The sequence below is a fragment of the Crassostrea angulata genome, chromosome 2, assembly GCF_025612915.1.
Source record: "Crassostrea angulata isolate pt1a10 chromosome 2, ASM2561291v2, whole genome shotgun sequence".
NCBI lineage: Eukaryota > Metazoa > Mollusca > Bivalvia > Ostreida > Ostreidae > Magallana > Magallana angulata.
In genome coordinates, this window is record NC_069112.1 from 61,967,223 (window position 1) to 61,981,008 (window position 13,786).

A 13,786-nucleotide genomic window follows, 5' to 3' on the forward strand; every position below is an offset into this window, starting at 1 on the left:
TACTTTCAATTAGTAAAGTTTGAGATGTGTATTTTTTTAAGTATTTACATATCAATTAAATTACCCAAACGTAGTAAGGATTGAGACCTCAACATTCATTAAGGAGCAGTTTATTTTGTCATGGTCTTCGGGGGATAAAGTTAGAGGCCAGTTCTCACCATGGGCTGATGAATAAGATGAAGACGAAGCATTGGTAGCGCATGTAGCGTAGCTATCGAAGAAAATGCATGCAGATGTTTTAGTACTTAAAATCTCGGAAAATATATTGAACAGGATAAAACAAGATATCTGTGAGCCAATGCTCAGTAGTGATACCCCAGCTCTGATGTGAATATGCAAAATAAACAAACAGAAAATTGACGTCCGATTGATATCTTTGACGGAAATTTGTTTGAAAATTTTGGCTAAAAATAAAGTACTCATTAAAAAGGAAGTTGCCGTCTGATTGGTACAAAAATATATCCCACGATATGGCATGCCTATACAAATACTGTGTAAAATTTTCAAGCATCTGCAAAAAACAGTTGCTGAGAAATCTTTGATAAAAATTTGTTAAAAACTTTTTTGCTAAAATAAACAAAGTACTCATTTAACAGGAGGTTGACGTCCAGTTGGTACAAAAACAAATCCCACGATATGGCATGCCTTAACAAACACTGCGTAAAAATTTCAAGCATCTGCGATAAATACATGTAGCTGCTGAGAAATCTTTGACGAAAATTTTTGTTTGAAAATTTTGGTAAAAAAATAAGCAAAGTCGTCATTTAACAGGAAGTTGACGTCCGATTGGTACCAAAATAAATCCCAAGATATGACATGCTTTAACAAACACTGTAAAAATTTCAAGCATCTGCGATAAATAGTTGCTGAGATAAATGCGACAGAAATTGTTGTTACGGACGGACAGACAGACAGACACACAAGGGTAAAACAGTATACCCTCTCTTTCGGACCGGGGGTATAAAAATCAGTTATTTTTCAATTCTCATGTTTTTTAAAATAATATTTGATTATCATTACCCAATATGTAACATAAAGAAAAACATCCTTACCTGTAAAAAGGTAGTCCTGGCGTTGTTCATGTATTACTTGTTCATGTATCATATTCCTCCATGACTGTTGCCGTGGGTGCCGTAGAAATAGACACCTTTGCATTTTGTTGAAGAAACGGTGTAGATGTCTTAGTAAGCATTCTATTTTGGGAAATAATTTTTAGCGCTGAGGGGTATACTTTCTGTCTCAGTAACCCCTGTCTTCCTATGTAGGGAGGATGTCGAGGTTTTCCCCGCTTTAAATGAGGTTTGCAGAGGAGACTGTATACTCGTTGTTGCGGAACTCTGGAGCAGAGTTTTGAGAAGAGAAGGTGGTGTTTGCCCGTAGGATTTTTGTGCATTCCGATGACTGGGCTCAGTACTTCTAGAATTGGACTCGGACACAACGGTATTGGGACGAGTGGGTGAACTTAACGTTTTGGGAAAAGAGGGAGACTAGTTGCTAGTATCCTTCGATTCCTCTGTTATTTCATCCCATAAGTCGACTAAATCGGAAGAGTGAGGGTGACAGCTTTTAGTTCATTCATGGATTATTTTACTCTCAAATACAATTAGAAAAAAATGTCTTAAATGTAAAAAAAAACAAGTAAGAAAATGAAGTTATTTATTTTGTACTTGCAAAGATTTAAATGAAAAATGTTAAACCTGAATCATTACAGCACCATGATATGTGTCAATTGTTAAATTGAAACAAAATTAAACTATGATGATTTGTTGTTTTTTTGTTTGACAATGGCGTTACTCCATAATTTGTGTGTGTTTGTGTGGTAGGGTGGGTGTGTGTGATATAAAGTAAAAGATAACTAACGACAACAGGGTTTTGAAATTAACAGTCGCTCACTCGCTATTTGCTACTAAGTTTCATTTGCTACTAAGTTTTATTGAGGGCGATTTGAAAAGGCAATTCCAGTGCCCACAAGGCGATTAAATAATTCCTGATGGTAACACATATTTTTCCAATTTTGTCTGATTGTTTTGTATTTTCATTTAGGTTGATCACTCAGAAACTTATCTTTTATCCCTATCTTCATTAAAAAGTTTAAACGTCTTGATGAAGACTACTAAACATCATTATCAGTAAAGTGTTTCGTAGTGTATATCAAGAACATTTCTTTTTAAAGTATCTAACTAATTTTGGCCATTGTTTGATATTTCGATTTATGGATTGTTTCAGCCAACCAATAAACTTAAGAGCAGTAGCCCACTGGCTAGCAAAAAAAAGTCAAGCTAGTTTAAAACCCTGGACAATTAACATTGTAATTATCTGTCTTAGGAAGAACAGAAGAAGCTACAACTCCAGCTTTCCCAAAGACAAAAGGTGAGATTTGTCAATTGTAGTTCATCATTGGTGTAGTAACTAGTAGTAAGGGGGCATTGACAGTCACAGTCAATGACGTCACGCCAGGTCAATAGGTGACTGGACAGTCACGTCAATGACGTCACGCAAAGTCAATAAAGAGTTCACAGTAAAGTCACGTGTTGAGTCCATGGACCTAGTCACAGTCAATGACGTCACGCCAGGTCAATAAAGAGCGAAAGGTAAACTTAGAGGTCACAGCGACTAAAGAGCACAACAAAGAGGTCACAGTCATTGTATACATGTGTAACTCATAATCACTTGTTTTAACATAATAAAACGTGAACGTATGCCTAAAAGGTCAACAAAGAGGTCACAGCCATTCTATACACGTGAGTAACAGTCACATTTTATCTTTTTTAGTGTATACATGTACACGTGTCAGTCACAGTAACAACATGACACGCTTATACCAAATGATTTTTAAAAAAGTTTAAAAATTATCATATTTTCTCAAAAAATATTTGACTTTTCTCATTACATCCGTTATCTACAGTGCACATGTTTGCAACAGTTTCAGAATGGGGCTTCTTTTTTTAACTATGTTTAAATTCGAAATGTGTGTGGCAGGGAGGGGGGCTGTACGGTGGTTGTCTTCCCAATCATGTAACAACCTTAACGTTTCCCCTACTTCGATAGGAGAGGTGTATTGGATTTGAGATGCACAGCTTAAATATCATATACATTGAAAATAGCCAGATGAGTTGCAGAGAGAGTTGAATGCTCGGAGGGATAAAGGGGACTGTTCTTTATATGAATGGAATTCAGTGTGTAAGTAAAATTTTTAATTTTCTATCGTTTTCAAATTTTGATACAAATATCTTTTCAATCATCTAATTATTAGAAGACGACAAATTTTAATTGCATAATGTAATTTACATAACACATCAACATCTATCTAACAATATATGGTCTTTAATTGACAGTGTAAATATAAAAAATAAAAACAATAAAAACATAAAAAAATGTATTATCCTGTTTGTCACCCTTAGACACAAACCCACCCCACCACAGCTCAAACAGTGACAGCCCGCCCTACCAGAGCTCGTGTGTTGACAGCTTTTTCTACCATAGTTCGTCAGATGACAGCTAGCCCCAGCACAACTCGCCCGGACACAGCTCTCCCCATCGCAGCTCGTATGTTGACAGCTCACCTTACCACAGCTTGTCCAGAGACAGTTCCTGTGATGAAAGCTCGCCACACCACAGCTTGCGCGTTGACAGCCCGCTCTACCACAGTTCGTCATACAAGAGTTCAACCCCACCAGAGCCCACTTGGTGACAACCTGCCCTCCTACAGATCGTCCTAGCACTGTCAATGTGTGTTTATACTATTTTTTTTTTAAATAAATGGGGTTTTTTTTCGTTTCGTTTTGTTTTTGTTTTGCTTTTTTAGAGCATTTTCTGTCAAATGCTTTAATAACATTTCATAAAATTGTGTTTCATAGTCTATCTCAATTATTGTAGATTTTTTCAAAGGGGAATCCTGACCATCAACCTAGTGAGGGGAGTGAGATGAACACATTCATGACGATTGGTTTTAGTAAGTACTATTCAAAAAGTGTCGCATGGGGGTATCTACACCCAAACTGAAAGGTGTTTTTTTGGGGGGCGCACCCAAAAAATGAAGGAATTTGCAATTCAGCTCTTTTAAATGTCATTGATATGTATGTGTTAATAATGTAAAAAAAACTGCTTATTAATTATAACATTTATGGATCTAAACCAAAACAACATCAACAAATTATTAAATTGAGAAATCAGTCCAAGTCATTTCCAAAACATTGTGAAGAAACGTATGTATGTCGTGTATGTTACCAGGTTAACAGGTGTGAGACTGTTAGTCAATATATCGGGTCTCAGAAGCTCAGTGGTCTGAGAGCTGGCACAATACGCCAGATGCCTTGGGTTTGAGTGCCGGTTGAGACATGACTTTTCACCACCTGTTACATTTGGCACACAGCATTTAAAACACATTGTCATTCCCCAGGAATATGCTTTATGTCATATCCCGTACTCGTGGAATCCATGGATGTATTTCTGTAAGAGGGAGGGTTTGTAAATGGGTTAACAGGTACGTGACTGTCAGTTGATATATCAGGTATCATTGGTTAGAGGCCCTGGCTTGCGTCCCGTTATGAATTGACTTTTCACCACCTGTTACATATAATGTCATTATCAAGTCGTACAAATGATCAATCTATTTTGAGCAGTGTAAAGCAATAACATTTAACTGCTTAACTGGATACAACGTAAACACGTTAAAAAAATCATAGTAATTGTCAATTTTCCTGCACTTGAGAACACCCAGTGAAGTCTGACACAAGACAGGTACATGCTTCGGACACCGCAAATAATGAAACAAACAGTCAACAGGTGGCTAGTGACGTAATGGCAAATGCACTGGCGATAACTTGTTTGATGCAAGGAATAGAGGTCAGAGTGGATAAATATGTGATCATGTATGACATGTATAGTTGAATAGTGAACATCACATTTCGAATGCAATCATAAGGGGAAATTTTGTAAACACTAAATGATAGAATAAGCAAAAAGTAATTAAGATAAAGCAGAGACTGGACGTACTTTCGTATTCCAATTTGCAGAAGCTTAAGATTTTTTCTTAAAGTTGGATTGAAAATGGATTCGTATAAGTATTCAAATTTATAAAAAGTTTTTAAAACATTAATAAATCTTTGTTTTTTTTCAGAGGTCAGCCAGACTTAGAATCACCATAAAAGGTCTGAAGGATGACGCCTTACAAGGATTGAAAAGGGAAACGGTAATGAAAGTCCTGACACCAGAATATCTCTCTCCAGAAGAATCCGACATCAATGAAGAGGGAGAATTTCAACATTTTATTGTCAGAAGACTACCATGGCAGAACGAGAGATTCAGGAAACTGAAATACAAGTTGGAGGAAGCCCACAAGGCCAGGCTCAGCCCACAACATCAAAGGCAGTTGAGGCCAGACGTGTATCAATGATGACATCCAAGAAAAAAGCCCCCGAAGATTGCCCCAAGTTTGTGAGGAGGGAAGAAGACAACATTTAAGATAATGGACTATATTTGGTATGGTCAAATATCTGCCCCCAATTTTTTAATAGTATTGTATACAAATCAAGTTTTCGTCAATCTTTGTACAGAGGATGCCTATCACTTTAATCTTGCTTTAAGTCATTATTGACCATTTGCTGTTTATCTTTATATGTCACTTAAAAGACCCATTTCCCGCAATATTGCAAACAATTGAAAATATCATCATTTTTTCTTTATATTTTGCATTCAGAAAAACTAGAGCGCAGGTCTGCTCAAGTACGACTTTAGCATTTGTTTTTGTTCATATAAGTTTACATATTATGCTAGAAAATGGTACTTAAGCATGCCTGCGCTCTGTGCCCAGTCAAAAAACCATCAGTAAACACCCATAAAAAACATCAATTTATCAAAATAAGACAATCTTGATGATGTCTCTACATTATGACATCACAGTGGTGTTTTTCAATATGATTTCAACAATTTTCCACCTTATTGTGAAAGCTCTTAATAAAACTTTAATTTAGGGGTGCAACATGCACAATCCACTTATAGTCCTTTGAATGACTTAATGTTCACAAGTGTTTTATTTAAAATGTATTTTATATGTTTTTGTTGTTGTTGATGATAATTTATTCTTTGAGTTACCTTCTTATATTTAATGTAGTTGCTAGCACTGTGTTGTTCTATTTATCATTTAAATAGTAACTAATTTGGCAAGAGTGAAATTTTGAACTTTAACTTATATTTCGATATTTCCTTTAATATAAATTAACCCCCCCCCCCCCCAAAAAAAAAAAAAAAAAACAACAAACAAAAAACAACAGCTTTAAAAATCAATAGTAGCTAATTTGTTTGACATGTGTACTGATTTCAGTTTGAAGCTATTTATTGAATTTATATGTGTGTTTTTGAAATGTAGATTTATTTAATTTATTTTTTGTATTTAATGTTATTTATATCTATTGTATCTCTATTTACTTGATTAAATAATTTGACTAGGGCCTCAAAATTGTGATTATGTATGGTCCACAGCCTTTCTTTTATTATGCGACCACGGTCTATAAAACTTAGTATTCTGTTTTGATATATATTTTTCAATGCACTTGTTTGTTTGTAACAAGCCATTCAACGACTTGACAGATGAATTATCTTTGATTTGTTTATGGTATGATTTTTAGGTTGATTTAAGAAATATAAAGTTAGGTAAGGGGGCTGGATGGTCCCGGCTATTTCTACATTATACAAATCTCCTTTTGAATTTCCGCTTTTTAAAGATATAGGAAAATATGAGGGATAATTTGTTGACCATCCAACCTTCTTAAATTTTAAGCTGATTTTCACTTGCAATTCTAACTCTGATGTTTTAAATTTGTTTTTCTACATAAAATAAATTGCATTATTGAATACAATGGAGTTGATGTTTTCTTTAATGTTATTTAGAGAAAAGTAGTCAACAAATGAAAGCTGTGAGAAAGTTCATTAAAATCAGATTCTTAAATCTTAAAAAATAAGTAAAGATGTCAGGAATTGTGTTTACTGAATCAATATTTAGATGACAAAGGATAACAGTGGTTCATAATTGAATAATAATATAATCTAACAAATATCTAAAAACGACACCCTTTCTTAAATATTCAACAAAATATCATCAATTAGCGCAGTATGAAGTGACTAAATAGTCAATGAAATGAAACTGAATGGTCACTTAAAAATGACTATTTAGATAAATGGTATAGGATATGTGATTGAATATACGCTGAGATATGACTAAATCGCTACCGAAAAACGATTGAATGGTAGCAGAAATGTAACTGAATGGTAACTGAATGATAACTGAAACATGACTGAATGGTAACTGAAACACGACTAAATGGTAACTGAAACACGACTGAATGGTACCTGAAATGTGACTGAATGGTAACTGAAATGTAACTGAATGGTAACTGAAACATGACTAAATGGTAACTGAAACACGACTGAATGGTAACTGAAATGTGACTGAATGGTAACTGAAATGTGACTGAATGGTAACTGAAACATGGCTGAATGGTAACTGAAATGTGACTGAATGGTGACTTAAATGTGACTGAATGGTAACTGAAACATGACTGAACGGTCACTGAAATGTGACTGAATGGTAACTGAAACATGACTGAATGGTAACTGAAATGTGACTGAATGGTGACTGAATGGTAACTGAAACATGACTGAATGGTCCCTGAAATGTAACTGAATGGTGACTGAATGATAACTGAAACATGACTGAATGGTAACTGAAATGTGACTGAATGGTAACTGAAATGTGACTGAATGGTAACTGAAACATGGCTGAATGGTCACTGAAATGTGACTGAATGGTAACTGAAATGTGACCGAATGGTCACTGAAACATGACTGAATGGTCACTGAAATGTAACTGAATTGTAACTGAAATGTGAGTGAATGGTAAGTGAAACATGGCTGAATGGTAACTGAAATGTTACTGAATGGTAACTGAAATGTGTCTGCCATTCAGTTAACTGGATGGTCACTGAAAGGTAACTGAAGGCTAATGGAAAACTACCTTGTCAGTGACCATTCAAGTACCAGTCAGTTACTATTAAGTTACCATTCAGTACACTGAAAGGTGAGTTTTCATCCTGTGAACAGGAACTAAACACGTATTGTCAACAATGCCCCACTTTATAACAACATTGCTACCTCTCAAACACTTTTACTCCCACTCATAACTCGAAGTTCTTAATTCAAAATTTTCCCATGATAAGCTATTAAATACCAAAATTTTCAAAGTATTTTTTTTTTGTTACCTGTTTTTTACCTTCTTATATCTATGATCATCTACTTAAAGCAAAAGAACTTGAATTTTTATATGCTTTTTTTTTAGATTGTAATTAATATTTTCAGTACCTAAGCATTGCACTGGAATGATTAGAAGTAGTGGCGCTTCATGAATAAGCAAAATTGGTTAGCATGTTGAAGTCACAATTACTATTTCCCAATCATTTGTCATTGCAAAGTAAAAAAGCATACCAAAATCGATATTTAATGTCAGTTTTAATTAATAAGTTTATTCACTAACTTACGTAACCATATTCATATAACCCAGATTCTAAGCACCGATTTACAATCTAAAAGTACATGTACTTAGTTGATGAAATGAATAAGCTTTTATTGTTTAATTTAGACACCAGAGATACACCGTCTCCCCGCAGAAGTACAATGCGAATGTCAGTGATTCTTCTGCAAGGAAAAGACTGAAACTTACTAAGGGAACAAAAGTCCAGAGTACAGCCATAACTGCAGCAAAGATGTTGACGCTTCTGCAAACGAAGGTTGAAGAGCAAGAGCAGAAGGAACAGACAGTCAAGAATGCTAGTGAAATTCTTGAAAAATTCAGTACATCCGTGAAAGATGCTAACATCCTTACATCTGACATATGTGAAGAAGACTATATGCTGGTTGTCAGTGCAATATTATTACTTATTAGGTTAGTTACTGACTCACTACGGAAATATATTGGGTTGATCAATCTCATACATGGCGAGGCGAAGCCGAGCCGTATCTATGAGATTGATCAACCCAATATATTTCCGTAGTGAGTCAGTAACTAACCTAATAAGTGTTTTGTTTTCCCGAGGACTATCAAGCGACATATTCATTCACAAATAGCGGTGATCTACGCAAAGCCATGTACAAGATGCCTTACATCTCGTACAATTAAACTCATTTAAACTCATCAAAATTATCAATACCACCTTTCAAATACGCTTAAAAAATCTTTGCTTCAGCCATATTACTTACAATGTTTTGTTGCTATTCAATTTTAAACTTCTGCAGAGATTTGAGCAAATTTAGACGCTGCCATTTTGTTCTGCTCCAGATGCAACAATGTGACGTCAATATTCAAAGGGCAACTACTCTAATTAAAAAAAAATTCCAAAGGGCCACTACTCTAAATATTTTAATGACTTACTAAACACGAGTTCTGTGTTAAATAATATGAAATATCGAGATGAATAGGTGAGGCGGCGGCCAATGACGGCCATATTGCCTAATATTAATCCTCACAGAACCTACATAGAGATATATGAGGCAATCACGTGCCATGTTTAATCCAAAAAAATTGTGACATTTCAGTCCGAGGGAAAACAATTGTTCATAGTTTCCTCAGTCTGCTAAGCAAACTATTAAATCATATTCCACCACATTTCCCTGGATTCGTAGAAAAGATTAAGACAATCCTAAAAGCAAATTCTAGTGCCAGTGAAAGCGATTAGAGTTATCTGGAAATGGCCATTAGAGTGTTCAAAAGTGTGGAAACTTTCTCAAAACACAAACAGAGGACTTTTTCTAGAATTGATTGTGGACTGCATCTATAATAAAATAACCATCCAAGATATCCAAACGGCCGTCACAGCTTTAGAGTTTGATACGGATATACGTATATTGGAGGGGATAGCACTGCCATTAGTCTGTGCAAAGAAGGTAATTTGACCTGTCTTGCCTCTTGACAAGTTGAAGATACTATAAATATCATTGGCAATTTTTTTTCAAATTCAAACTCATTGAAAAAAAAACCAAAAGCACCCCTATAAAAACAACAGATGATAACTGTTTTGACAGCTACACACGATCAGACAATTCTCATTTGTTTTTTATTATTTTAGTCACTGCTGTATTATGTAAAAATTTATGTTTCATTAATTTTTTTTTTTACTTTTCAGAGATTCCCAAACTAGATGGTTGAGAACAGTACATGGAAAAGTTGATGGACTACATCCAGGAAGTGCTGAAACCTTACTACCTGGTGACGTTGGAGAGTTGTGCAATACCTGGGGAAACTGCTGTTACAAAGCTAGCACCAGACTTCAGGATATGAGTGATCCAGACCATAGTGACCAATGCACATTATGTAAGATTAGGAGACAAATAGAATCATTCATTATTACGAGTGTGGGATAGTGAAATTCCACCGAGGGGACAAGATTCACGGCAAAGCCCCGTCCTAGACCGTGAATCTTGGCCCCGAGGTGAAATTTCACTATCCCACACGAGTATATAATGAATGATTATTTTTCTCGCATTATGTTAACTTAAAAAATATGGAGGGTTATCTTGTTTAAAATCCAGACTTGTAAACTTGTAAATTCGAATATGCAATCGTGTTGATGTGTGAGCCTGAGTATGAATATGTGTAATTCTGACCGTGTAACCTATAAAACTCGGGCATAAACACGTGTAAGATTTGACTCGGTTCCTTCGCATGATGCACATTCTGCAACTTTATTGTTTAAATTAGTTAAATCAACCTTCAACTTTGCACACTTTCAATCCGTAGTTTCTGCATTTGTAATTTGTAGCTCGGCAATATCACATCTGATATGATACAAATTGACAAATGTAAAGTCAACAAGTTTGTCGAACTTTGACATGACCTTATGTGGCAACTGCTGCGGGAAAAGGCATGCCGTAACCGCCGGAATGGACGAAAAATAAACATAATATTCAGCTAAACTGTTGCAATAAGCTTTTTATGAACGGCACCTTTTCTATCGAAAACACCGGTATTATTTTTAGAAAAAAAATTGAGGTATGATTGAAACTGGACCAAACAGAAAGAGGTGAAAAAAAATCGTTGGCGATGTGACAAAAGCGCTAATTTCCGCAATATAATTCTCATGGTATTATAAAAGGAAATGCCTAATATCTTATTTCTTTAAAAAAAAAGCTGACATGTAAATAAACTGGAATATAGTTAATGCGTACTCTTTTCTAGAAATGAGACGGATCAAGAAATTCAGAAGTAGGTAAATATATTTTGAGCGGCATGGGGTTCGAAGACCACCGTGAGGTCCCATGTAACTCCATTGCTTCTGAATTCTAAAAATTTTGAGAGAATTTTTAACCGGGTTTTTGATTATTGAAATAGTAAAAATGGCGGGCGGGCGAGTGGCTGTCAAACAGGTACCCTTATTGTACGATAACTCCTCGAACAGTTTTCAAGATAAGAAGTTCTTTTGCAGATCAATTATACATATATCAGAGGTATGCAAATTGCTAGGATTTTGATTTCTGATAATTTATGAAAAAACATCAGCTGTTGAACTTAGTTATTTTTGGGCAAAAACATTGCATATAGAGTACCCCGTTTCATTGGATAGGTAGTATTTATCAATTCAGGATTGACAAATGGATTATGGATACTGTTCACACAAAAGAAAACCCGTTTTGCTGTCACATTGACAGCTTTACCCTTATTATTTTTTAGAATTAGTTAGAATAAACGACCTGCAAAGATTTGGTAATTTTTAGCGGAAAAATTTATGTTACTTTACATGTTTTTATACTTTTTTGTGTAGGTGAAAGATAAATAATAATACAATCTTCAATAATAATAAAACAAACTAGCGCATATTTTTTGTGCGTCGTAATTTGAAGTTTTACTATGGGAGTCACTGTAGCTCCCAGGTCGTCCATCTGAATTTTTTCATACCGATAGCTACAGACCTGCAGCTAGTTCACAAGTGGCTGTAAAGCTGTATTATAATAGCTCTTCAGAACATTTTTATCAACCAACTTCACAACGTTAGGCTGTTTTGAACCGACATTCAGGACGTCATACTCATTTCGCGTAATAAATGCTTGTCTCATTAATCACAATCTCAAAACCAATGTCTTTAAATAGTTGACATAAAACAGAGAGAATACCTTTGTTTGTTTTGTCATAAAACTACCTATATATTTTTCAACTCGATTTACCATTCGAATTTCATCATCGATTTTTTGGTAACATGATGTTGCACGTGGGGGACCAAATTTCAATAAAACATTTACACCTTGATTTTCATACACCTTACCAAATATATGAGTTCTACTTTTTAAAATTTAACGCAAAATTTACTTAAAATATAAGTATTAAATTATTGTCTTTTTTATTAAAGGAACAGCAACAACTGCAACCAACACTGCGACGACAGAGGGTTCGGGGAGTACAGCCACCCCAACCACCACCACAGAGGGTTCGGGGAGTACAGCCACCCCAACCACCACCCCAAAGAGTTCGGTGAGTACAGCCAACCCCACCACCCCAAAGGGTTCGGGGAGTACCCCCACCCGAACCCCCGAGGATTCGGGGAGTATTCGGGGAGTACCCCCACCCGAACCCCCGAGGATTCGGGGAGTACCCCCAACCCCTAGCTGCAGGTCTGTAGATCCCGGTCTGAAAAAATTCGGATGGACGACTGTGGAGCTACAGTGCCTCCTATAGTAAAAAAAACTGCAATTTACTGCGCACAAAAAATGCGCTAGTTTTGGACTGATTTATGTCATTTACGAACACGTACTTCATGGTGCTAATTATTTTTACAGAATTTGTGTGAAAACAAGGTTAATAAGTCCAAAACTAGCGCAATTTTTAGTGCGCCGTAAATTGCAGTTTTTTACTATGGGAGGCACTGTAGCTCCCAGGTCGTCTATCCGATTTTTTTCAGACCGGGAGCTACAGTCCTGCAGATAACCCACCCCCGAGAGTTCGGGGAGTAACACCACCCAGAGGGTTCGAAGAGCACCACCACCCCAGAGGGTTCGGGGAGTACCACCACCCCCACCCCAGAGGGATCGGGGAGCTCCACACAGGAGACCAGTGTGGTGACCACCGGGGGTCACCATCTCCACACCGGCCACCAGGAGGCCACGACACCAGTAGAGGAGGGGATAAGGTCTACAGGTAGAATAGGCAATTCTACCCACCCCTCCTCTACTTGTTCTACGACAGCTGATGTTTCGCCTAGTTCTACCACTGTTATATTAGGTAATTTGCAATCAAATACTGTAGACGTATTTTTTCCACGGTGTCATAATTCCGCGGAATCAGAATATCAATTTAATCCGCGGGTAAAAATTTACGCGGATTCTTTGAATGAAAAAAAAAATCACTTGAATAATTATTATTAAATATAGTTCTGAGCGATTTTCATTACCTAGAATTTGTTCAACTTTGGACTTAAATTGTAAGAACTGTTCACAGTGAACAGTAATAATCGGTAGTGCACTGGTCGGTAGTCATTAGTTAGCCGCCGTCAAGATGTTACGAAGGTGGCTAAAATCGTCTGAAACACCTTTTAATCTTTATTAACTGTCAATTTATGGGTTCACATGTCGTTTAAATTATGAGTTGATCAGTTTTATCAATTAAAAATCAGAGCACAAAGGGATCAAAAAATTGTAGTAAAAACACGGGTCTTAACGTGTAGTTAATTGAGTCATTGAAAGACGGACCCGCTTGGGGCTATTTGTCGTCTGACACGTGCCGTTATCTCAAGCTTGGAGAAGTTTAAAT